The following is a 25,405-nucleotide window of genomic DNA, read 5'->3' as shown; positions in this document are numbered from 1 at the left end:
AATGTTAGCTGTTGCACCATATTATATAATATTGTAACTTCAAACACTTCATCTATATATTCCCATATTTTGTTTGACTCATTTACCACAGCCTGAGCCAAACCAATTCTTCTTCTATATCTCTCCATTTTGTTAGACTGCTGCATAGGTTCAAGGATCCCAATAAATTCAAAGTGTTTCTGCCTGTGCATTGTGATCAACCTCTCAAAGGTATGGCTGTCCAACGGGACGGGATGGGACGGGACGTGACGGGATAAAATTAACGGGACGGGACGAGACGAGACGAGACGATATTTAGCCGGAACAGTGGCGGGACGGGACGAAATGGGACGGTACAAACGGGATAAAACGGTAGGCCCATCCCGTCCCGCTAACAAACGGTACGGGACGGGACGGGACGGACGGTAGGCCCATCCCATCCCGCTAACAAACGAGATGGGACGGGTTCGCGGGCCTTAAGTGCCATTTTAAAAAAAATTATTTAAGCATTGAGTTTGACAACGGATATTCTTTTGGCAATGACTAAGTTTTTAAAGTTTGCAACATCTAGTTTTTTGACTTATTCAATAAATTTAAAAATTAAACGAAAATTAGGAAACTAAGTAAAGAATTATAAAATATTAAAACAAAAGACTTGTAATAAAATATTCTAGCAATTATAAATATATAATAGAGTTATAATTTATTTAATATAATTTCGAGTGTAAGAGAATTCATAAAACAAATTCAACGCTTAGAGCCTTTTATTTTATTAATAGAACTTTCAAATCTCACATACAAATATAATTCTTTTGAAGAGCACCTAATCTATGCATCCACCTTCTAGGAAGGGTTCTGTTTGAACTTTGAACTAGGCCTCTTAGTAGCCAATAAAAAATTATCATACTAATATTTGTAAGCTCCTATATAACTTCGTTGTAACTTATCTATAATTTCTCTCGGACATTGTTCTGGAATTGGCAATGTTGATTGATGTTCCATGAGTTCCATGCCGTCATCGCTCCCAGTGCTAAGTATCTCATTGTATTCTTCTTCTTCCCTAGTAGTTAATTTTTCAAAACCAAGATTTCTTCTTTCTGAATTAATCCAATCTCTGAATAATACGAAAATCTCTAGGATGTCCTCCGCTAATGAATGTCTATGATCTCCGATTTAAAATCTTGCTGCGCTAAAAGCACTCTCCGATGCTACTGATAATGCTTGAATAGCAAGGATATCTCGGGTCATTATGGAAAGTGTTGGAAAAACCTTGCCACGCTCCCTCCACCATGCCAAAAGTTGTTCGTTGCCTTCTTCGTCTTTAATACTTTCCAATCCTTGATTAAGATAAGAATCAAGTTCATCATCAATAGAGGAATTAAAACTTGTTATATCATCCATATCTTCCCATAGAACTTCTACTCTAGACTTAGAAGTAGAAGGAGCAGTTTCACCACCTGTTGTTTCTATAGATTTATATTTATCAAACATTGATCTAACATAAGAATATATGTTTGCTTGGCATTCTTCGAGAGATGGTTGTTCATTTTCTTGAATTGCTAAATTCTCATAAATTTTACGAACAAGTCCCTTAGCACCTCTTAATTTTAAAGATGGGTTAAGTATAGTAGAAATTAAATAAACTTGGAGAATAGGGAAAAAATACTTTTTAAATTTTGTAATCATTTTATTAATAGCCGGTGCATAAGTTGGATTAGTTTTATACTTACCAAATACAACAGAAATTCCACAAATATACCATAATATTTGTGTAATAGTAGGATAATATATACCAGAAAATTGTTTTGTAGCATAATAAAATTTTTCTAAAAATTTAGTAAGCTCTTTGATCTGATCCCAATCAGAATCAACAATTTGATCAGCGGGAATACCATTATTCATATTAAATACCTTTTGTATAGGCACCCGGTAATCATAAGCAACTTTAAGCATTTCATAAGTAGAATTCCACCTGGTACAAACATCTTTTGGAACTTTTCTATATGGAAGGTTAGCACTAGCATATTGTTGAGCAAATTCACGAATTCTACTCGCTTTATTAGCCCGAAAAATATAGCCGCAAGCATGTTGTACTTTACTACAAGCATCAGAAAATAAATTAATACCATCTTTTACAACCAAGTTAAAAATATGGCATGCACATCTAACATGAAAAATTGCCGGATTAATTGGACAAAATCTAGTTCTTAAACTAGTTGCTGCAGTTGTGTTAGCAGAAGCATTATCTAAGGTGATAGTTAAAACTTTATCAATGAGTACATAAAAATCAAGTATTTGTAGAACAGTAGTTGCAATATATGCTCCAGTGTGTTTTGAATCAACAAATTTATAACCAATAATACGTTTTTGCATGTTCAAGTGATGATCAACCCAATGACATGTAACAGTTAAATAATCACAACCATTAGGACTACGACCTATATCAGATGTGATGGACACTTTACAATCTAAGTGAAAAAATACACAATGAATATACTGAAGATATTCGGTTTGAAATTTAAAAATATCATTTCTAACTGTAGTCTTAGAAAAACCTTGAAAAGAAGGATTATAAGTTTCTTGTATATAATGAACAAAAGCAGGGTGAGAAGGAAAGGTAAAAGGTAAGCCACATACAGCTACCATTTTTGCTAAGTTCTCACGATCTCTATCTTTGTTATATGGGCGTAAAATCGTACCAGAAGCAGGGTCAAGCTGTTGTTGTAAAAAATTAGAACCCCCGCCAGATATACTAGGAGTGCTAGTACCAGTGCTAGGATCCGGTATTTGTCCGGCTTCTATTTTAGCTTGTATCCATAAAGCTTTGTGGTCCCTACCTAAGTGCCTAGATAAGCCCCCCGTCCCACCACTTTTGGTATGCACAAATCGTTGCTTACATATTTCACATGTAGTACGTTGATTGAATTTATCATGTTTAAAAAATTTCCATACAAGTGATGTTTTGGGACGTTCACCCTTAGGCTTACCCCTTACAGGAGGTACGAGGGGTAAAGCTCCAGATCGAGATTGACTCTGAGTTGGAGCTTGTGTTACGGGACTAGTGGGTGTTTCACCTAATTCTTCTTCCTCATTTTCTTCATCCTCATTTTCTTCGTCCTCAATAAAAATATCCTTGCCAAATTGTCTTTGTAAAGTTTCATGATTTAGTTGTTCTCCGAAATTAATATTATAACATGCGGGGGGTTGGAAAAATGAAGTTTCATCAACATGAGCCTTTCATCTATATGTTTTCTAATTATAGGAGAAGGGCTAGGATTAGGACTAGGATTAGGATTACTACTACTTTTACCTTTACTACTTCTTTTACTAGTTTTTTTAAATACGCCAAATACATTTTTAGGTGCCATAATTTAAATACGAAATTAAATTTAAAAAGTTAACACAAAAATTAAAAACACAAATAAAATACGAAAATAGAACACATAAAGTAAACACAAAAATTAAGCACTAAAATAATGCGCAAAAAATATATATTAAAATTAGGAGATGGAACGAGTGCACCGTGATTAAATATTGAAACTTGAAGAAATTGCCCAAACTATTGCTCCAAATACTTGATAAATTAATTTGAAGCTTGAAAGTTGCTCCAAATATTTGTCCAAATACTTGAAACTTATCACTTGATTGCGAGAAAATTGAGAGAATAATATAGATAGAATGAAAGAGATTTGAGAGAGAATAATTTATTTTTGTGGGAAGAAATGAAGAAGGATTGGGGTATTTATAGTAGAAAATAGGGCCAAAGTATAATTTAATAAACTTAGGGATTATATTAAAAGTTTGGGGGTAGGGGGTATTTTGGTGGGAGTGGGGGCCAAATATGGCCTTTTTGGCCGTTGGGAACGACTATTTTTGCAATTATAGCCGTTGCCCAACGGCTATAATTATAAAAAAAAGGACGCGGGACGGGACGGGACGAAACGGGATTAAATGGGACGGGATAAACGGGACGAAATGGCCATCCCGTCCCATCCGGGACAAAATGGGACGGGATAAATGGGACGAAATGGCCATCCCGTCCCATCCCGTGTCCCGTTTAACATGGGGCCATCCCGTTTAAAATTAAGTGGGACGGGACAGGACGGGACGCGGGACGGGACCGAGACGGGACGGGACGTCCCGTCCCGTTGGACAGCCATACTCAAAGGCTTGCATAGTTTTTACTGATCTAACATTCCATATGATTGCATCCATTATTGAATTTGGGATTTAGTCAGAGTTCTCCTCGTTTGTACTCCACCACTTAGAACAGTGGAGGTCTCCTTAATTTGCTTCTTTCTACCCTTAGCAACATATTTCACCTTCTCAATGTGCCTAGGTGAGAGATCCCCTTGCCTAGCAACATTAAGAAAGTTTTGTGGAGTAGAATCTTCATCTAAGTCTTTGTTTGCATGATCAGCTAGAACCTCTAATTTTTTGCACCTTCTGTAGCCACCACACCAGTGTTTTCCTGAGTAGTAGTCACAGCATGCTCCCCATCATTGTTCTTATTCTGCAAATGTACTAGATTCAAATGGAACAGTAATATCTGTCTTGGCCTATACCTGTGGATTAGTCAACTGCTTTTTTAATACTTTTGCATTGCCTTTCGATTTAGAATTAGCAGCAACATCAACTATACTACCTTGTCCTGTTCCACCTGGATCAATAACATTGATATTTACTCCTTTATCAACTATTTCTGCCTTATTTCCTTCAACATTGATCAGATCAACCTTGTTAGAATTCAATTCTTTGGAATTTACTAAACTCTGCTCCTCAGTATTCTGCTTTGCATTGGCAATCTTATTTACATTTTGGTCTTCTTCATCAACTGCATCACCTACAATTTCCTATTCACTTTGCATCTCATCAGGAATTTCCCCCTCATCCGAGTCTTCTTCAGTCTGATCAGCCCATAATTTGCCACCTTTCCAATTGACCTTTTCATTGCTTTTGAGTTTTTCAAAGTCTACATCAACAATGTGATCCTTGTCAATATTTTTAGCCAGTTCTCTTTCAAATCTAGTGTCCTGAGATGGAACATCTTCACAGGTTGTATTAGTTCCAACTAAATTCCTAGTTGATGCTCATACAAAGATGTATGAGCATCAATTAGGAAATATAATAAAATATAACATCTGTCTGGAATACAAATTTTTGGCTAACAATGTGATCCTTGTCAATATTTTTGGCCAGTTCTCCTTCAAATCTAGTGTCCCGAGATGGAACATTTTCGCAAGTTGTATTAGTTCCAACTAAATTCCGAGTTGATGCTCATACAAAGATGTATGAGCATCAACTAGGAAATATAATAAAATACAACATCTGTCTGGAATACAAATTTGTCATGAGAATTTTAATAACTCTGATGGAGACTCTGCAGGCTGCGGATCGTAACATAGAATGCAGCTCACGGTAAAGTCCTAGCAATGTCCGCGCCTTTGCGCCCAAAAGACCACTAGACATATATGTCTAGGTGCATCAAGTACAACATGAGTACGTAAATCAGCGCCTACCCAATAAGTATCTAGCCTAACCCCGAAGAAGTAGTGACGAGGGGTTGACATCGACACTTACTAGTGGTCCAATAAATCATGTACAACAAGAAGTAAACAGATGTGAGGCAGAGTAAGTAAACGAAATAAACAAGTATAAATACATGGCCTCCTCTCGACAATAAACTCACGCTCTCAATTAGCAGTTTCCTCCTCAACCGGAGCATATATATATATATATATATATATATATATATATATATAATGGACCTCACCAGATAGGTCGTCACAATCCAAATCAGGAAAACTCGTAGATACACTAGTTTCTTGTCAAATATTATGCACAATTCCATAAGAGTATTTTATAGAAATGCCAAGGCGTACGGTCCGATCCCATCATACTTGTGTGCACTACCAAGGGTCAAATGACACGAACATAGATGCATCTATTATACTGCCGAGGCGAACAACCCGCTCCCATGAGAGTGTGGTACAAAATAAAGGAATTTAATAGGCAAGGGACAACCCAAATAGTACAGTTATAGCATGTCGGGAACATAAGTCTACCCGAACATAACATGAATCTAGCTACGTACGGACTCTCATCACATCGTGCGCACGTAGCCCCCGCAACAAGTAGCACATATCAAATACATCACCTAGGGGTAGTTTCCCCCTCACAGAGTTAGACAAAAGACTTACCTCGCTCCAAAATTCCATAACCGGCTTCAACGCCACTCAAACACCTCAAACTAATGCCCATCTCTCAAAAACTAGTCAAACAATATGCAAATCCATAAATATATATACTCTATTACCCATAATTAATCAATTTATAACAATTCCTAACTCCGTTAGAAAAAAGTCAATATCGGGCCCACGTACCCCGATTCCAAAAATTTTCGAAGATAAATATTATTCATAACATTACGAACTCAAATATATAATTTATTCCTAATTCCATTTCTAAAACCGTGGTCAAAATCTAAAATTACCAATTTCTAGGTTTTCTCTTAAAATTCCACAATTTCCACAATTTTTCCATGTTAAATCCTTATAGAATCCGTGTAATTAACTTACAATATGCGGGAATTACTTACCTTGCAATAGATGATGAAAATATCCCCTTAAATATCTCCAAAAGTCGCCCCAACCAAGTGAAAATGGGCCAAACCCCGTATAAAACCAAGTCCTCTGCCCAGCAATCATCGCACCTGTGAACCAACGACCGTACCTGCGGCTCCGCACCTGCGAAAAAATCCATCGCAGGTGCGGTTCTCTCCAAGCTAGGCAAATCCTCTTTTGCGGACCAAATTCCACTCTTGTGCGACCGCTTCTGCGGCCCACCCCACACTCTTGTGCTCCCGCACGTGCGAAGACTTTTCGCTTCTACGACCCCAACTGCCCATCTCGTTTCCCGCTTCTGTGGAGCATCCTTCGCATCTGCGGGCTCGCAGATGCAGAAATATCCTCACAACTGCGGCCCTCCTAACTCAGTCCAAATGTCGCTTCTGCGACTAAAATGCCGCTTCTCACGCAGGTGCGATTGCACCAGATCCCAGCTGCCTCAACACCTATCCCAAGTCCAAACTCGATCCGTTTCCAATCCAATTCGCATCCGAGGCCCCCGGGACTCCGTCCAAAGATACTGACACAATCCAAAATATGTTACGGACTTAGTCAAAACCTTAAATCACGTCAAACGACATCAAAATTGTGAATCGACGGCGAAAACCTTTCTTTCAACTTTCCAACCTTCAAACTTTGCCGAACGCGTCCGAATTACACTTAAACATCCCGGAATGATGCCAAACTTTACGTGAAAGTCAAAAATCACGATACGAACTTATTCTAAGGCTCGGAACTTCAAAAAGACATCAATTACACCAAAATTCATTTCAAGTCAAATACAAGAAATTCTTAAACTTCCAAAATGCTAACCTTCCATAATAATCGCCGAAATGCTTCCGGTTCACCCGATACTAGACCCGAACATACGCCCAAGTTCAAAATCATCATACGAACCTATTAGAATCTTCAAATCCCGATTCAGAGGTTGTTTACTCAAAAGTCAAACCTTAGTCAATTCTTCAACTTAAAGCTTCCGAAATTAGAATTTTCTTTCCAAATCAATTCCGACCACACGTACAAGTCATAGAACATGAAGTGAAGCTACTCAAGGCCTTAAACCGTCGAACGACGCGTGAGAGCTCAAAATGACCGGTCGGGTCGTTACATTCTCCCCCATTTAAACATATGTTTGTCCTCAAACGTGCCAAGAACTGTTCCGGAGTTGTCCAAAATTACTATTTAACACCTCGTGCACCTTCCCGTGCCACCACAGCCTAGTTGAGCATAATAGCTCGATCCAGACTGAAGATCATCCTTTTTATTTAGTAAATAAGCCTTAAAACCAAATTCCAACTTCCAAATTTCTTTACAAGACATGATTCTAACATACGAACACCGTATCAATCTCCACCTGCTGAATCCACACATGATCATGCACCCATGCAGACATCACACAATGCACCGCATAACTCATTTGCCCAAGGCAACCTCCTCCAAGCACAACAACTACAATTTTACTGACTCGGTGCCCGAAGCATACCTCATAACACATATAAGCCCGGTTTCAATCCTCACAATACTGCCACGATAGAAGAGATGTGTAGGAACTCATAACTACCTGCCGAATCAACAAATCATGGAGTCTCTCCTTCTGACAGGAACCATTACCTCATTCTGAGTTGAATAACAATATTTGCATACTTTATATAGATCTGATTGCACAGATTTCATGCCCAATAATCTCGTCTCACCCAGTACAAGCTGCCCAGGTAATAAGCCACCTCAAATATTGCCCAAGATTTCATATGACGCTATCGATGCGCTAACAATCTACAACTCGAATATGATACATAAGGAAAAACAAACTTTGGAAAAGAACTTTCGATCCCGCGTAACGAATAAAACGGTCGAACAAACGCTATAGACCCTTCTCAGATAATGGGAAACAAAATACATAGAAATAAGTGTATGGAACCGTACTTAACATCTCACTGTTGCGGCGTGCAACCCGATCCAAACAACATACCCGTGGAGGCGTGCCACCCGATCCGCACATACAATAATAAGGAAATACCCATCAAGCCAAAATGCTTATACCTACAAAATACTGAATATCGACCACCAGCACGCCAAGTGAAAAAATACAATGGGAGACGGATAGAGCCACACGCTACAAAAACCAAATACAACTAAGGTGCGATAAATGACCTGTATTTCGAGAGTCATCCTGCTCATATTACACCACAAGCAACACAGAATCACAACACACGTACGAATAATCAAGCTGTCTCATAACCCACCTGGCACAATAGAGTATTACATGGAATAACTGATGACGGGAATAACATCCAACGCCCGATGATTCCTCCGCAAGCAATGTTATGCCGAACGAACACATCCAACCTTATGTAGAGCACACATTTACATTAGACCCATCAACGGACCTCGAGCCGATTCTGATCATACTATACTAGGCCAACAACCTTTCAAGGATCCACAATAACCTTTTCTAGGACACATAAGAACAATCGTCAAATCCGGAACAAACTCACACAGTCCACAACCCAAGGAATAGAACGCCTCTCAGGCATAAACTCTCACATTTGCGATATTACTATAATATCCATACTTGGTTTCAATCCTTAACAATCAAGTGACTAACATGTCACACTTACACAATTCTCCCGTGGGATACGCTCCCACGACCTTCCGCACCAGGTAGCAAAGTCTGCACCTCCACACCACCAACCGTACTAATTTTTGTATAGCCAACCAAGAGTCCGCAATTCAATACACAATGTCTCTCACATAGGATACCGTTCTCAGGTGACACTAAAGAAAATGCCAGCTTACTCTGAACTTTTGGATCCTTCCCCCCGCTCTTCCGAGCTCGGGACATTCTCATCAAACTGAACCGTAACCTTGATCCTCAACCTCCAATTTCCATAACTACAGAAAATACAAACAACAAGTTATGGTCTAAATCGCCATAACTCTTTCGGGATCCATTTACACATAATAAGGCCATTGGAATCGAATACCTCCCAAATTAAGCACATTACGGTGGCCGTCAAGCCGTACGTACAACCACCAACCACATGTATAACTTAACGCATCGAAGGAACTGATCATTGCCATAATCATGCTGATTCAACCATTACTAACCGACCCAACTTCTTCCAATTTACTCTCGACTTGCCTTAAAAATAATAATAGCTCCATTCGAAACATAACAAACTAAATACGCACTCATCCTGGGTGGCCCGAATCACGAGACCACCTCGTCTCAATACCCATGAACCATCTCACACCCTCCTAAAGCGCACAATAGCAATTCCAACTGGCACACCTATTTTGCGAGACCTTCCACGAATCCGAAGTTATCTCCCCATTTCCTCCAATACTGTACTGCAGACCCGATGATAACATAGAACACTCTAAGTCCCTTTCATAATCCACTGCAAAACTTGATCCTTAACCACACCACGGACCCGAAGTCCTTAGGCACTTCACTCTAGTTCTTGAACCCACTCGGACCATTGTTGAGAGTCACCCACTATGGCTTGGTCCTGAATATAATCAAATTCCAATGCTCTGCTAGCACATGAACACCCTATCAAAGAAGCGACCGGCTGAATTCTTTTCCTTGTACATTACATCCACAAGAAGCATAAACTATGAGTCTTCCCAAAACGTGCACCTGAATCGATAAGGTGAAGTATAACACACATTCATCAAGTTCCTTGCTCGAATTACCCTTGATGTTTTCTTTTCTTAGTCATAAAAAATATACCAAAGCTTCGATAACCAGAAACCGTACCAGCACACAACCACGCGATCCAATCGTAAATGATGGGCTCCCCCACTTAGCTAAGCTACCAGCACATAAATCTAGAACTCATAAAGATTCCTCCTTCTCCATTTGCCATGATCTCGCACCGTTAACCCTCCAAACTTCTCGAAATCCCTTGTTTAACTTTTCATAAACACTCTGAATTATCAGCCATAATCGCATATTCGACCTTCTGTTGGTAGTAAGTAGAACTCTTCGTAGATACTTTATCAACATCACGTAACCGCTAACCTACTCATAGGAGATAACCCACCTGTGGAATTCCATGCTGACATCTTCCAAAGACGCTGCACCGGGTACAACTACCACGAGTTTAGTAAACCCTCATGAGCCCATGCTCGTCCACCTGCTGAACAAGGCTGTTCCTTCCCCATTGACATCAACCGAAAGTCCGACAATACCTTCTAAATTCAAAATCATCTTGCATCCGAGACGATAATCAAATCTTCACGCCCCTCTTCATTTCAAGCAAACTCCTTCTTGCCATATTTGATCTTCCTCGGTACAGTAGCCACCATGCCAAATAAAATCCATAGACCCAAATCACCTTCCATCACGATTCCCAAATCGCCCTAAACATTCTCAAGGCAGGTAGCTTTCCTGCCACAGAATCCACATGCTACTCTATCACCCCCACTTCGATTAAACCACCTCCTTTAAGCAACTCGTCGACCTCTGCTCTTCACATTTTGACCTGCTAGTAATTCAACCACCGCAAGTCACCTCCCACCATGTCCTACCTCATCCTTCGCTACCCATATGCTGCCTCAAATCAAAAACCATCTCTGTAGCACCTGAACTAATAAATTGCTACCAACTCTATGCCTCCTCGAAGATTATATTTCTTGAGCCATTAGCATTAGAAACACCGATTCGATTCTGAAACCGCTACATACCGCTATCTCTGACATCCGCTTCTCAAGCACCATTCACAACACCGTGCCCTAAGGGCAAATAAAAAAAGACCATAACACCGGCGAACCTTAATACATTTAAACAAGGATGACGACACCACATCGCAAATTAAAATTCCACCACACTTGAAAATATCAAGTCTCGTTACTCCATCAACCAAAACCTGAACATCCAAAGTTCGATTGCCTTTCCTATGTTGGAATTAAATGCCGAACTTCTAAACCATGAACTGAGAAATCCTCCTTTCGAGTCATTCACTGCCGTGATCCATAAATAAGTACGCTACCATTACACCAACACTGTGCGATAACAACGCATGAACACCATAGCAACCTGTGCATAACCTCAAACCATAGGAAGTACAGATACTGAGCCGATACGACAGAACATCCTTCCGTAAGGCAACAATAATAGCCCGCTCGAACATGCAGGGAAAACATCTTGCACCTCATTTTCGGTACCATTACAACTCCTTAATGCCCAATTGATACCAAGTGCTCCATATCGCATAAGATTGAATAGGAAGGAAATAAAGGCATAAGCCTCAAAGGAATCAAATCACATGAAGAGGATCAAGAAGAGAAGTGCTTCTAACAACCCTGTAGCCTCTCAAAGATAAGTACAGATGTCTCTGTACCAATTCGCAAGACTCTCCTAGACTTTCTCATGACTCGTGAGACCTAAGTGAACCTAACGCTATGATACCAAGCTGTCACGATCCAAATCCACTAAAGGTCGTGATGGCGCCTAACACCGATGTCAGGCAAGCCAACGGTGATTGATAAACTTAATTACTCATTTTAGTATTTTGAAATCATAATTTTCATTAATTAAGTAGTATGAAATAGAATTTACAGGATAAAATGATAATAATTACGTGCACTACCATACCAAACATCCAGAAGAAGCCCCAAAACCCGATATCACAAGTGTATGAGCATCAGCTAGGAAATATAATAAAATACAACATCTGTCTGGAATACAAATTTGACAGGAAAATATAAATAACTCTGATGGAGGCTCTGCACACTACGGATCATAATATGGAATGCAGCTCACGGCAAAGTCCCCGCGATGGCCGCGCCTTTGTGCCCAAAAGACCACTAGACATATATTTCTAGGTGTATGAAGTGCAACATGAGTACGTAAATCAACGCGTACCCAGTAAGTATCTAACCTAACCCCGGAGAAGTAGTAACGAGGGGTCGACATCGACACTTACTAGTGGTCCAATAAATCATGTACAACAAGAAGTAAACAGTTGTGAGGTAGAGTAAGTAAACGAAATAAACAAGTATAAATATATGGTACAATCCTCCTCTCGAAAATAAAATCATGCTCTCAATTAGCAGTTACCTCCTAAACCGGAGCATATATATATATATATAATGGACCTCACCAGATGGGTCGTCACAGTCCAAATCAGCAAAACTCGTAGATACACTGGTATCTTGTCAGATATTACGCACGATTCCGTAAGAGTATTTTATAAAAATGCCGAGACGTACGACCCGATCCCATCATACTGTTGTGTACTACCGAGGGTCGAACGACATGAACCATAGATGCATCTATTATACTTCTGAGGCTAATGGCCCACTCCCATGAGAGTGTGGTACAAAATCCAGCCAAGGTGAATGACCCGATCCCATTAGAATAAGAAGATTTAACGGGTCATTGACCCCACTCATGAATAACGTGTAATTTATAAATTTCAAGGAAAATCTTTCGATGAAAACGCATAGCGTGAGAGAAATTCGTAAGAGGAGTACAATTATTCCGCGGCTAATCATGAAGCCCATCAAATCTCTACAATAGCGAGTTTATCACTCTACTCAAGTCTAGTCTCAAGTCGTAATGTAAAAATAAAGGAATTTAATAGGCAAGGGACAATCCAAATAGTACAGTTATAGCATGGCAAGAACCTAAGTCTAACCGAACATAACATGAATCTAGCTACGTACGGACTCTCGTCACCTCGTGCATACGTAGCCCCCTACAACAAGTAGCACATATCAAATACATCACCTAGGGGTAGTTTTTCCCTCACAGAGTTAGACAAGAGACTTACCTTGCTCCGTTAGAAAGGTCAATAAAGTCAACCCTAGGGCCAACGTGCCTGGATTCCGAAAATATTCGGAGATAAACATTACCCAAAATATTACAAACTCAAATATATAATTTATTCCTAATTCCATTTCCAAAATTGTGGTCAAAATCCAAAATTACCAATTTCTAGATTTTCTCTTAAAATTTCACAATTTCCACAATATTTCCATGTTAAATCCTTATAGAATCCGTGTAATTAACTTACAATATACGGGAATTACTTATCTTGCAATAGATGATGAAAATCTCCCCTTGAAGCTCTCCAAAAATCGCCCCAACCAAGTAAAAATGAAAGAAAATGGGCCAAACCCCGTATAAAACCAAGTCCTCTGCCCAGCGATCATCGTACATGTGGACCACCAGCCGCACCTGCGGAAAAATCTATTACATGTGCGGTTCTCTCAAAGCGAGGAAAATCTGCTTCTGCAGACTAAATTCGCTCCTGCGCGACCACTTCTGCGGTCCGCCCCACGCTCTTGCGCTCCCGCACGTGTGGAGACCTTCTGTTTCTGCGACCCTAACTGCCTATCTCGTTTTGCGCTTCTGCGGAGCATCCTTCGTATCTGGGGGGTCGCAGATGCGGAAATATCCTTGCATCTGCGGCCTCCCAACTCAGTCCAAATGTCGCTTCTGCGACCAAAATTTCACACATGCGGGGTCGCACCTGCGGTCCTTCCCACGCAGGTGTGATTGCACCAGATCCCAGCTGCCTCGGCACCTCTCCTAAGTCCAAACTCGATCCGTTTCCAATCCGATTCGCACCCGAGGCCCCAGGGACTCCGTCCAAATATACCGACACATCCCAAAATATGATACAGACTTAGTCGAAACCTCAAATCATGTCAAACGACATCAAAATTATGAATCGACAGCCAAAACCTTTCTTTCAACTTTTCAACCTTCACACTTCGCCGAATGCGTCCGAATTACACTTAAACATCCCGGAATAACGCCAAACGTTACGTGCAAGTCACAAATCACGATACAAACCTATTCCAATTCTCGAAACTCCAAACGAACATCGATTACACCAAAATTCATTTCAAGTCAAAGTCAAGAAATTCTTAAACTTTCAAAATGCTAACCTTCCATAACAAGCGTCGAAATGCTTCCGGTCTACCCGATACTCGACCTGAACATACGCCCAAGTCCGAAATCATCATACGAACCTATTGAAACCTTCAAATCCCGATTCTGAGGTCGATTACTCAAAAGTCAAACCTTAGTCAATTCTTCCAACTTAAAGCTTCCGAAATTAGAATTTTCTTTCCAAATCAATTCCGAACTTATCGAGATTCAATTTCGACCACACGTATAAGTCATAGAACATGAAGTGAAGCTACTCAATGCCTCAAACCGCCGAATGACGTGCTAGAGCTCAAAACGACCGGTCGGGTCGTTACAATAACGTTACATATAATACTAATAATAACTCTAGAAACTAGAAATAAACTTGAAGAATGAATTACCATATTTTCTTCTTGATCTTGGACATCTTTATGTTAAAGGCTCATGCATGAAGAGAAACTCACTCTCCCATCTATATTTTTTTGTATCTATTTATTTGGATTAAATTTGTTGTGTCAATCCAATAATATTTTAAAGAGAAACAGACCCAACAATATTTTGAGGAGTTCGAAAGAAATTTTTACTTATACTTCTATGACAATGAAAATGAGATAGCACAACTTTATTGCCTTAACTATACAATTGGGGCCGGGCATCGCCAAGGCTAATCGTAACTAGTATACATATAAGGGAAGTGTTTGCAATAAATTTTTAAGATATGAAAAATTCATTGCAATCACAAAAATAAAAGAAATATAGTTTTATTGATAAACAATTATGAATACAATTTTATTTATTTCCGTGATTTGTTTTCTCTGGATCATTCTCCATGATTCGAGAGATTAAGTAACGTGTTTCTCGATCGTAAAATGATGCAAACTTCCTTTAGATGCATTTGATCTCTATAAAAAGAAAGAATGTCTCTTGACGGCTTTGAAAAAGTCAATATTTAATGTCTTTAATCTTTTTGTAAATATTCCATAAATTTGTACAATTTCTCGAGATGAGCTACTCATTGAAAAAATAGAAAACTATAAAAAAAAACAACCTTGTGTAGCATCTAATTTAAATTCATGACCCTTTCATTGTTATTTTTCTTCTGCTTTAATGCGTCGACTATGTTGGCCTGACCCGAGGGTTTTTTAGAAATAACCTGTCTATCTGTACAAGGTAGGAGTAAAGTCTGTATACATACTTTTCTTTTCAAATCCCATTAATAGAATTATACTAAATTTGTTGTAATTATTTCAATTACAACTCATCAATGTAAATAACGAAAAGAGGGAGAAAAAGATAAGAAATCTAGGGTAAGTTTCAGTTCCTTATGCTAAAGGAAAATTTTCAACTCACAAGTATATAATTTATGACTGGACATTTTCAAATGCTATAAGGAAAATTTTCCATTTACCAATATATTATTCAAGACAGGACTAATTGGTATTCAAATTGATATTGTATTTATTGGGGGAAAAAGAAGAATTAACCTAAATAGTCGTTTACCCAATCGTTTAAATTAAATATAATTGGTAGATGCTTAATATGTGTATAATCCATGTATAATTTATGCATAAACTTGAATAATCAGTATATAATCTATATAGTGGCGATAAAAGTAAATCCAACAGGCTATTTGTGTAAATATCCCCCAAAAAATGAAAAAGTAAAAATAAACACGTGATCTTGTTCCATAGTCAACACCAACTCCATTAGGCTATCTTATACACACATTTCTTATGATATGAATAATGATGAGTGCCCACAGAATCACCAAATCCCTTTGCTTTAGAGCAATTGCTTATGCATAAAAAATGATTAATGTAAATTCCACTAATAAATAAATAAACAACTACTCGATGTGTAGAATAAAAGCGATCTTTTATATAAATTAACAAAACATCAACCTGCCAAGCTTGTCTTAGCTTCTCAGCATTATTCTTCCTAAGCTGCCATGTTGTCAAACTAAATCCATTTACAATCTAATAACTTACGATTTATGTTCATCACTGTCACGACCCGGAATTCGAACTTCAGGATTGTGATAGCGTCTAACGTCCACTTGCTAGGCAAGCCAACATTAATTAAATAATTTAATAATTAAACAGTTCAAACCAGAATATTAACAATTATTGACGATGATCAAAGCTGAAATACATGAAATAAACCCATAACATAACGCGATCTAACTCAACCCCAAAAGTCTGGTGTCACAAGTACATGAGCAACTAGAAGTATACAAGTATAGTTTGAAATAACTACAACTGTTCGAATGAGATAAACATTAAAGATAGGAAATGGAAGGGGACTTCAAGGTCTGCGAACGCCAGCAACTCTACCTGAAGACTCCGAAGCAATATGATCCGAGAAGACGCACGTTTAAGCACCGCTGGGACCAGTACCAGTATCCGCACAAGAAGTGTAGAAGTGTAGCATGAGTACAACCGACCCAATGTACTCCATAAGTGTCGAATCTAACCTCAACATGGTAGTGACGAGGCTACGACAAGATACCTATGCAAAAACCCTGTAAATAAGGCACGACAACACCCTTCGTGCTTTTCACTCTTCCTCACCAATCAACAATACAAATCCAAATAATAAATTGAAGGCACGAAACAACTTCACTTTAGTTATAGTACCATGATAACAAACTCAACTTTAGAATTTTCCAACATCTTCAAAATAAACAATGATTATGAGACAAATAATTAAAAGTAATAATCTAGCTTAAGCATGGAGAACGAAGTCAAATAAACAACTTAGAACAAAGAAACAATTCCCACCCGCATGCTTTAACCCAATAATAACATATTTATACTCGTTACCTCATATATACATCATTCCCGCACATAATTCATGTAGCAAATAAACCAACAAGTCCTAATCCCTCAAGTCAAGGTTAACCACGACACTTATCTCACTCCGCAATTAAAGCAATCAACCAACCACGACTTTGCCTTTTGAACAAGCCTCGAAACCAACTAAATTTAGCAATTTATGGATCAAATGGTTCAAAATAAGCTTTAGAAACTACCCATTAATAAAAAATGTTCAATTTTGATCCTTGTTTGAAAAGGTAAACAAAAGTCAACCTCGGGTTCACTTGGTCAAAACCCGAGGTTCGAACTAAAACCCGATTACCCATTCGCCCCCGAGCCTAGTTATGTGATTTATTTCGAAATTCGACCACAATTTGAGGTCTAAATCTCAATTTTATAAATTTTTTAATTTCTACCCAAATTCCTAATTTGTACCATGAAAATCCTAAATTTAATGTTGAAAACACACGAAAAGTAATGGATAATTAAAAAAAATAGATTAAAGTTACTTACCAATGATTTTGGGAAGCAAATCCTCTTGAAAAATTGCTACTAGAGTGTTTTTGGTTGAGAAATGATGTAAAATGAGTTAAGTCTAGATTTTTTCCTCTTTTACCAAGTTGCAAATACCGCATTTGCGAAGAAATGTTCGCAAATGCGATGTCGGCAAATGCGAGACAAAGGTCTCAAATGCGAACCCTGTCTCAGAAGCTCGGATGTCGTAATTGCGACAAAATGATCGCAAATACGAAGACCCCACATTTGTAATTGCGACCAAAATTTTTGCAATTGCGAAGATGTCTTACTGTTGCCAGGCATCGCAAATGCGACAAAGTGATCGCAAAAGCGATCCTGAGCAGTTCACAATTGCGAACAGTTTCCTTGCAAATGCGAGGTTACCCAATCCTAGGATCTTCTAGCAAATATGAACATTTGTCCGCAAATGCAGGGCTTGCAATTGCAAGCCAGACCTCGCAAATGCGAGATCTACACCAGACATCAGAACTGGGAACTGCACCAGTTGTCCTTGTACTATCCAAACTCATCCGAGCCCCTCGCGCTCCAAACCAAACATGCACACAAGTGTAATAACATCATATGAACTTGCTCGCGTAATCAAATCACCCAAATAACCTCTGAAACTACAAACTGAACATCAAAACAGATGAAATTTCAAAGGAAAATTCAAGAACAACTAGAATCACAACTAAGCGTCCGATTCATACCAAACCAACTCTGTTCGACATTAAGTTTTGCAGACGAGCTTTAAATAGTAAAATGAACCTATACCAAGTCCCGAAACCAAAATTCAAACCCGATAGCTATAAAGTCAAACTACGTTCGAACCTAAGAAATATTTAAACCATGAAGTTACTAGTTTTCGACAAAATAAATCAAATCATGTTAGGGACTTCCGAATTCAATTTCGGGCATACGCCCAAGTCCAAAATCACGATACGGATCCACCGAGATCGTCAAAATATCGATCTGGGGTCATTTATATAAAATATTGACCGTAGTCAACTCAAGTTATTTTTAAAGCCAAAAATCATATTTTCACATACAATCTTTCCGGAAAAAGATACGGATTGCGCATGCAAATTGAGAAACACTAATTGGAGCTAATAGAGTTCTCAGAACATAAAAATAAGGGTTAACTCAAAATGGCCTATCGAGTCGTCACATTCTCTACGTCTAAAAGAAATGTTCGTCCTCGAACGAACATAGTAAAGTACTGATACTGGTGAAAAGGTGTGGGTATCTACTTCGCATATTAGACTCAGACTCCCACTTAGCTGCCTTGATCGTCTGACCTCTCCATTGCACTTTCACTGAAGGAAAACTCTTAGACCTCAACTGTTGAACCTGCTGGGCTAGAATAGCCACCAGCTCCTCCTCATATGCTACATTCCCATCAATTTGAACCGTGTTGAAGTCCAAAACTTGCGAGCTGTCCTCATGGTACTTCTGAAGCATGGAATACCAGATGTACTATAGATAGGCTAGGAGGTAATGCAAGCTTGTAGGCAACCTCCCTAACTCTCTCTAAAATCTCAAATGGCCCAATATACCTAGCGCTCAACTTTTCTTTACTCCCAAACCGTATCACGCCCTTCATAGGCGAAACTCTGAGCAAAACTCTCTCCCACCATATAAGCTACATCACGAACCTTATGGTCCTTATAACTCTTCTGCCTAGACCGAGCTATACGAAGTCGATCCTGAATCAACTTAACCTTTTCCATAGCATCACAGACTAAATCGGTACCCAACAACCTAGCTTCTCTGGGATCAAACTAACCAATCGACGAACGACATCGCCTCCCATATACAACCTCATACGGTGCCATCTGAATACTTGATTGGTAGCCGTTATCATAGGCGAACTCTGCAAGAGGTAAGATGTGAACTGAGTGCCCCGATCAGAAATAATGTAATGACACACCGTACAAGTGGATAATCTCCTAAATGTAAATCTGAGCTAACCTTTCTGAAGAATAGGTAGTCGCCACCAGAATGATGTGCAGACTTAGTCAACCGGTCCACAATAACCCAGACTGCATCATACTTCTTCAAGGTTTGTGGCAAGCCTACCACGAAGTCCACAGTGATGCGCTCTCACTTCCACTCTGGTATCTCTAATCTCCGAGTCAGTCCACCCGATTTTTGATGTTCATACTTTACCTGTTGACAATTCAAGCACTGAGATACATAAACAACAATGTCTTTCTTCATTATGCGCCATCAATAGTGTTGTTTCAAGTCACAGTACATCTTCGTGATACCTAGGTGAATAGAATAGCGCAAACTGTGCGCTTCCTCAAGAATCAAATCTCTCAACCCATCAATATTTGGAATACAAATTCGGCCCTGAAGCCGCATAACCCCATCATCACCAATCACAACATCCTTGGCACCACCCCACTTCACTGTATCCTTCAACACCAACAAGTGGGGGTCATCAAACTGGCAAGCCTTAATACGCTCCAATAACGAAGACTGTTCTACCACGCAAGCAAGAACACGACTGGGCTCCGAAATATCTAATCTCACAAACCAGTTGGCTAAAGCCTGAATATCCATGGCTAGTGGCCTCTCATCTACTGGTAAATATTCCAAACTACCCATACTCTCCACCGTTCAGCTCAATGCATCGGCCACCACGTTGGCCTTCCCCGGATGATAAAATATGGTGATATCTTAGACTTTTAGCAACTATAACCATCTCCAATGTCGCAAATTAAGATCATTTTGTATGAACAGATGTTGGGGACTCCAATGGTTAGTATAGACCTCACAATGAATGCCATATAGATAGTGCCTCAAAATCTTCAACGCGTGAACTATGGTTGCGAACTCTAAGTCATGAACATGGTAGTTCTTCTCATGAACCCTCAACTGTCGAGACGCGTATGCAATCACCCTGCCGTCCTACATAATACTGCACTAAGCCCAATACTCGATACATCACAATATACGGTGTAAGGTCCTGAACCTGTAAGCAACACCAAAACTAGGGCTAGAGTCAAAACAATCTTGAACTTCTGAAAGCTCAACTCACACTCATCAGACCATCTGAATGAGGCACCCTTCTGGGTCAATTTAGTCAATGGAGTTGTGATAGATGAAAACCCATCTACGAATTGGTGATAGCTGTCACACCTCCTTAGGTGCTCACAATAGTAACCCACCAAACCTAAGAAGTACCGAATCTCTGTAGCTGAAGTAGGTCTAGGCCAGTTCTGAACTGCCTCAATCTTTTTATGATCCACTTTAATGCCCTCGGAAGATACCACATGCCCCAAAAAGGCAACCGAATCCAACCAAAACTCATACTTTGAAAACTTGGCATATAGATGACTATCTCTTAAGGTTTGACGTACAATCTGAAGATGCTGCTCATGCTCCTCTTGACTGCAAGAGTATACCAAAATATCATCAATGACGACGATCACAAAAGAATCCAAATAGAGCTTGAATACCCGATTTATCAAATCCATAAATGCTGCTGGGGCATTTGTCAAGCCAAATGACATCACTAGAAACTCGTAATGCCCATACCGAGTCCAAAATGTTGTCTTAGGAACATCCGATGCCCTAATCTTCAACTGATGCTAGCTAGATCTCAAATCAATCTTCAAAAACACTTTGGCACCCTGAAGCTGATCAAATAAGTCATCATTCCTCGACAAAGGATACTTGTTCTTGATAGTGACTTTGTTCAACTACCGATAATTAATACATATCCTCATCGTCCCATCCTTCTTCTTCACAAACAACACTGGTGCACTCCAAGGCGAGACACTAGGTCTAATAAATCCCTTATCAAGCAAATCCTGCACATGCTCCTTCAATTCCTTCAACTCAACTGGGGCCATATGGTATGGTGGAATCGAAATAGGCTGAGTGCCGAGAGCCAACTCAATACAGAAGTCGATATCTTTGTCGGGTGGCATCCATGGAAAATATGTAGGAATCATCTCTGGAAACTCGTGCAAAACTAGTACTGAATTCATAGAAGGAAACTCCGCACTAGGATCACGAATATAGGCTAAACAATGCTAGACATCCCTTCTTGACCATATGTCTAGCCTCCACATAAGAAATAACCTTACTAGTAGAATGGCCATGAGTCCCTCTCCACTCTAATCGAGGCAACCTCGACATAGCTAAGGTCACCGTCTTGGCGTGACAGTCTAATATGGTGTGATAAGGTGATAGCCAATCCATGTCCAAAATAACATCAAAGTCCAGCATATCAAGAAGTAGGAGATCTACACTAGTCTCAAGTCTCCCGATAGAAACCACACACGAGTGATAAACACGATCTACAATAATAGAATCTCCCATATGTGTGGATATATATACACGAGCACTAAAAGAATTACGAGGCATAACCAGATATGAAGCAAAATAGGATGACATGTAGTAATAAATAGAGTCTAGATCAAATAAAACTGAAGCATCTCTATGGAAAATATGGATATTACCTGTGATGACGGCGTCAGATGACTCTGCCTCAAGTCTAGCTGGAAAGGCATAAAAACAGGACTGGTCCCCACTACTTTGACCTTTGCCTCTCAAACTACCTTTAGCTATCTGGCCTCCACCTCTAATGGCCTGACATCCACCTCTAATGGCCTGACCTCTACCTCTAGCAGCCTGACCCCCATCTCTAGTTGGCTTAGAGGGTAGTGAAGCAACCGTTGCCGAAACCATGACACGAGAAATTTGCTGTGGCATGCCGCCCTATGACCTAGGGCAAAATCTAGCAACATGCCTCAGATCTCCACATGCATAGCAAGCCCTCGGCTGTAGAAGCTGAAACTAACCCTGACAGCCCGGATACTTACTGTGATAGCTCTGAATTGGTGGTGCACTGATGGGAGCTAAAGGTGCATTGTAGGCTGGCTGCTCCGGTCGATACCCATATGAGCCACAACTGCCTGAAGCACTGTGGGATGCTTGGAGAGATTATTGAATCGGCCCGGGAGGATAACCTCTACTGAAAGAACCTTTGCCTTTGGATGGGGCACCACTAAAGCCACCGAAATGACAAGGCCTCTTCTGAGATACCGCCCCTCTATCCTGACCACGAACCATCTCGATCCGTCTAGCAATATCTACGGTCCTTTGGAAATAAGTATCATCTTTGGTCTCCTTGGCCATCTGTAGCCTAATACTGAAAGCAAGACCATCAATGAATCTCCTCACTCTCTCCCTCTCAGTAGGGAGTAAGATAACTGCATGGCGAGCTTGGTCCACAAATCGGGTCTCATACTGGGTAACAATCATGCTACCCTGCTGAAGGCGCTCAAACTGCCTGCGGTACTCCTCTCTCAAAGTGAAAGGAATAAACTTCTCGAGAAAGAACTACGAAAACTGATCCCAAGTATGTGGCGGTGAACCAGCTGGTCAAATCCCCACATGATCCTACCACCATCTCTTGGCCGAACCGGTCATCTGAAACAGTGCAAAGTCTACGCCATTGGACTCAACAATACCCATGTTGCTCAGCACCTCATAGCAACAGTCCAAATAAACTTGTGGGTCCTCTGAAGGTGCACCACTAAAGTGAATAGGGAAGAGCTTTGTGAACTTATCCAACCTCATCAATATCTCAGAAGACATCGCGAGCCTCTCCCCGGTCTGTGTAGCAACAATTGGCTGAACTACCCCAACGTGCAGAACTGTTGGAGTTTGATATATGGGAGCGACCAACTCCGGGGTATGCGTAGCGGGAGTCTGTGCTCCTACCCCATCCTAAGAGACAGTTGGTGCACTGAAAATGCACCGATCTTGGCCACACTCGCTATAAGGCCCACTAAGGGAACTAGAGCATCCTGAAGCACGGGAATGACTATAAATCCCTCCGGGACCTAAGTGGGTCTGAATGGTATGGTCTGACCTGGGGTCTCCTCCTCGTGATCAATCTAAGTCTTAGTAGTGGGTGCTGCTGCACGAGCTAGGCCGAGCTCAGCCTCAGCCTCAACCTATGGCCCCGGCCCCGGCCTCGGCCTCTACCCATGGTTAATGGCTGCAACAGGGGGCTCCGGCTCCTACCCGACTGTAGATGCTATGTGTGTTCTCACCATCTGTGATAGAACAAGAATGGAATGATTCAAACATCAATGATATAATAAAACCGCACGATAGGGAAGAAAGAAATGAAATTTTCCTAAAGCTCCACAACCTTTAAAAGATAAGTACAGACTTCTCCGTATCGATCCTCCAGACTCTACAAAACTTGCTCATGAATCGTGAGACCTAAGCAACCTAGTGCTCTAATACAAACTTGTCACAACCCAAAATTCCAACTTCGGGGTCGTGATGGCTCCTAACGTCCACTTGCTAGGCAAGCCAACATTAGTTAAACAATTTAATAATTAAACAGTTTAAACCAGAATAATAATAATTATTGATGATGATCAAAGCTGGAATACATGAAATAAAACCATAACATAACACAATCTAACTCAATCCTAGAAGTCTAGTGTCACAAGTACATGAGTAACTAGAAGTCTACAAGTATAGTTTGAAATAAATTGTCACGCCCTGACCTCGGGGAGAGCGACCGGTGCTCAACATAGTTACCCTTGGTCGAGCAAGCCTGCACAGTGCCGTCTACCCAACTCACCCATGAATAAAGAGAAGAATACATTTCATTAATTAGACAGTAAGAGGTTACGTGAAAACACCAGTTCATTTCCATTAGTTACGTCATTAACAAGTCTCCAAAACAGTACATTGTACAATCATAGTTAAAGTGGAACAAATGATACGATTACAACATTTTTAGTTTAACCTTTCCAAAAATAGATACAACCCACATTATGTCTATGGAGCCTCTGACAGAACAAAAGAGTTCTATGATAGTGCCGACAACAAGGCCCGGCTATACCTCAAAATGCTATGTACAAAGGATAGGAAATACAGGACCCCGAAATGAAGTGGGGCTCACTAAGTCAGCTGAGGAGAGGGTGTGCTGCTATCACTGATCAATACCACCTGCATCCATTCAAGATGCAGCACCTCCGACAAAAGGCACTCCCGGCAAAAGGGATATTAGTACATATGAAATAGTATTAGTATGTAAAACTAAACACCCTCTCAATAGAACGAGCAACAGTAAACGGAGAATAAAACATGAAATCAATAAGAGACTCAAACAGTATCAAGGTGTCAAGTTAGGGGAAAGGTATATTTCAAGTAGGTTTCAGTAATTTAAGTTGGGAGATCTTTAGCATAGATACACCACCGTATTTTAGCACGGAGTCCGATATCAGTACGACCTGCTAAGCCGTCTCACTCCGAGACATACACTCACAATACCACCATGTGCGCGGCATGGTATTCGATCTCAGCCCGATCGGCTATGCCGTCTCACCACAATACCGTGTGGGTCGACATTACATCACCTCTCGCTAGCAATAATCTTATCTCATTTAAGGAAAAACCTCTCAACACACCAATCTTATCCCATATAAGAGGAAACAATCTCATGACATTAACACAGGAATTTACCCCTCAATCACTCCTACGTGCTCATCACGTGTAGTTTCGTGGTTAGGTTGTTCCGACCTACCCTTCCTCGG

The sequence above is a fragment of the Nicotiana tabacum genome, chromosome 23 (genome assembly GCF_000715075.1).
Source record: "Nicotiana tabacum cultivar K326 chromosome 23, ASM71507v2, whole genome shotgun sequence".
Taxonomy (NCBI): Eukaryota; Viridiplantae; Streptophyta; class Magnoliopsida; order Solanales; family Solanaceae; genus Nicotiana; species Nicotiana tabacum.
The sequence above is the reverse complement of the archived record's forward strand: the minus strand, read 5'-3'. Positions refer to the sequence as shown.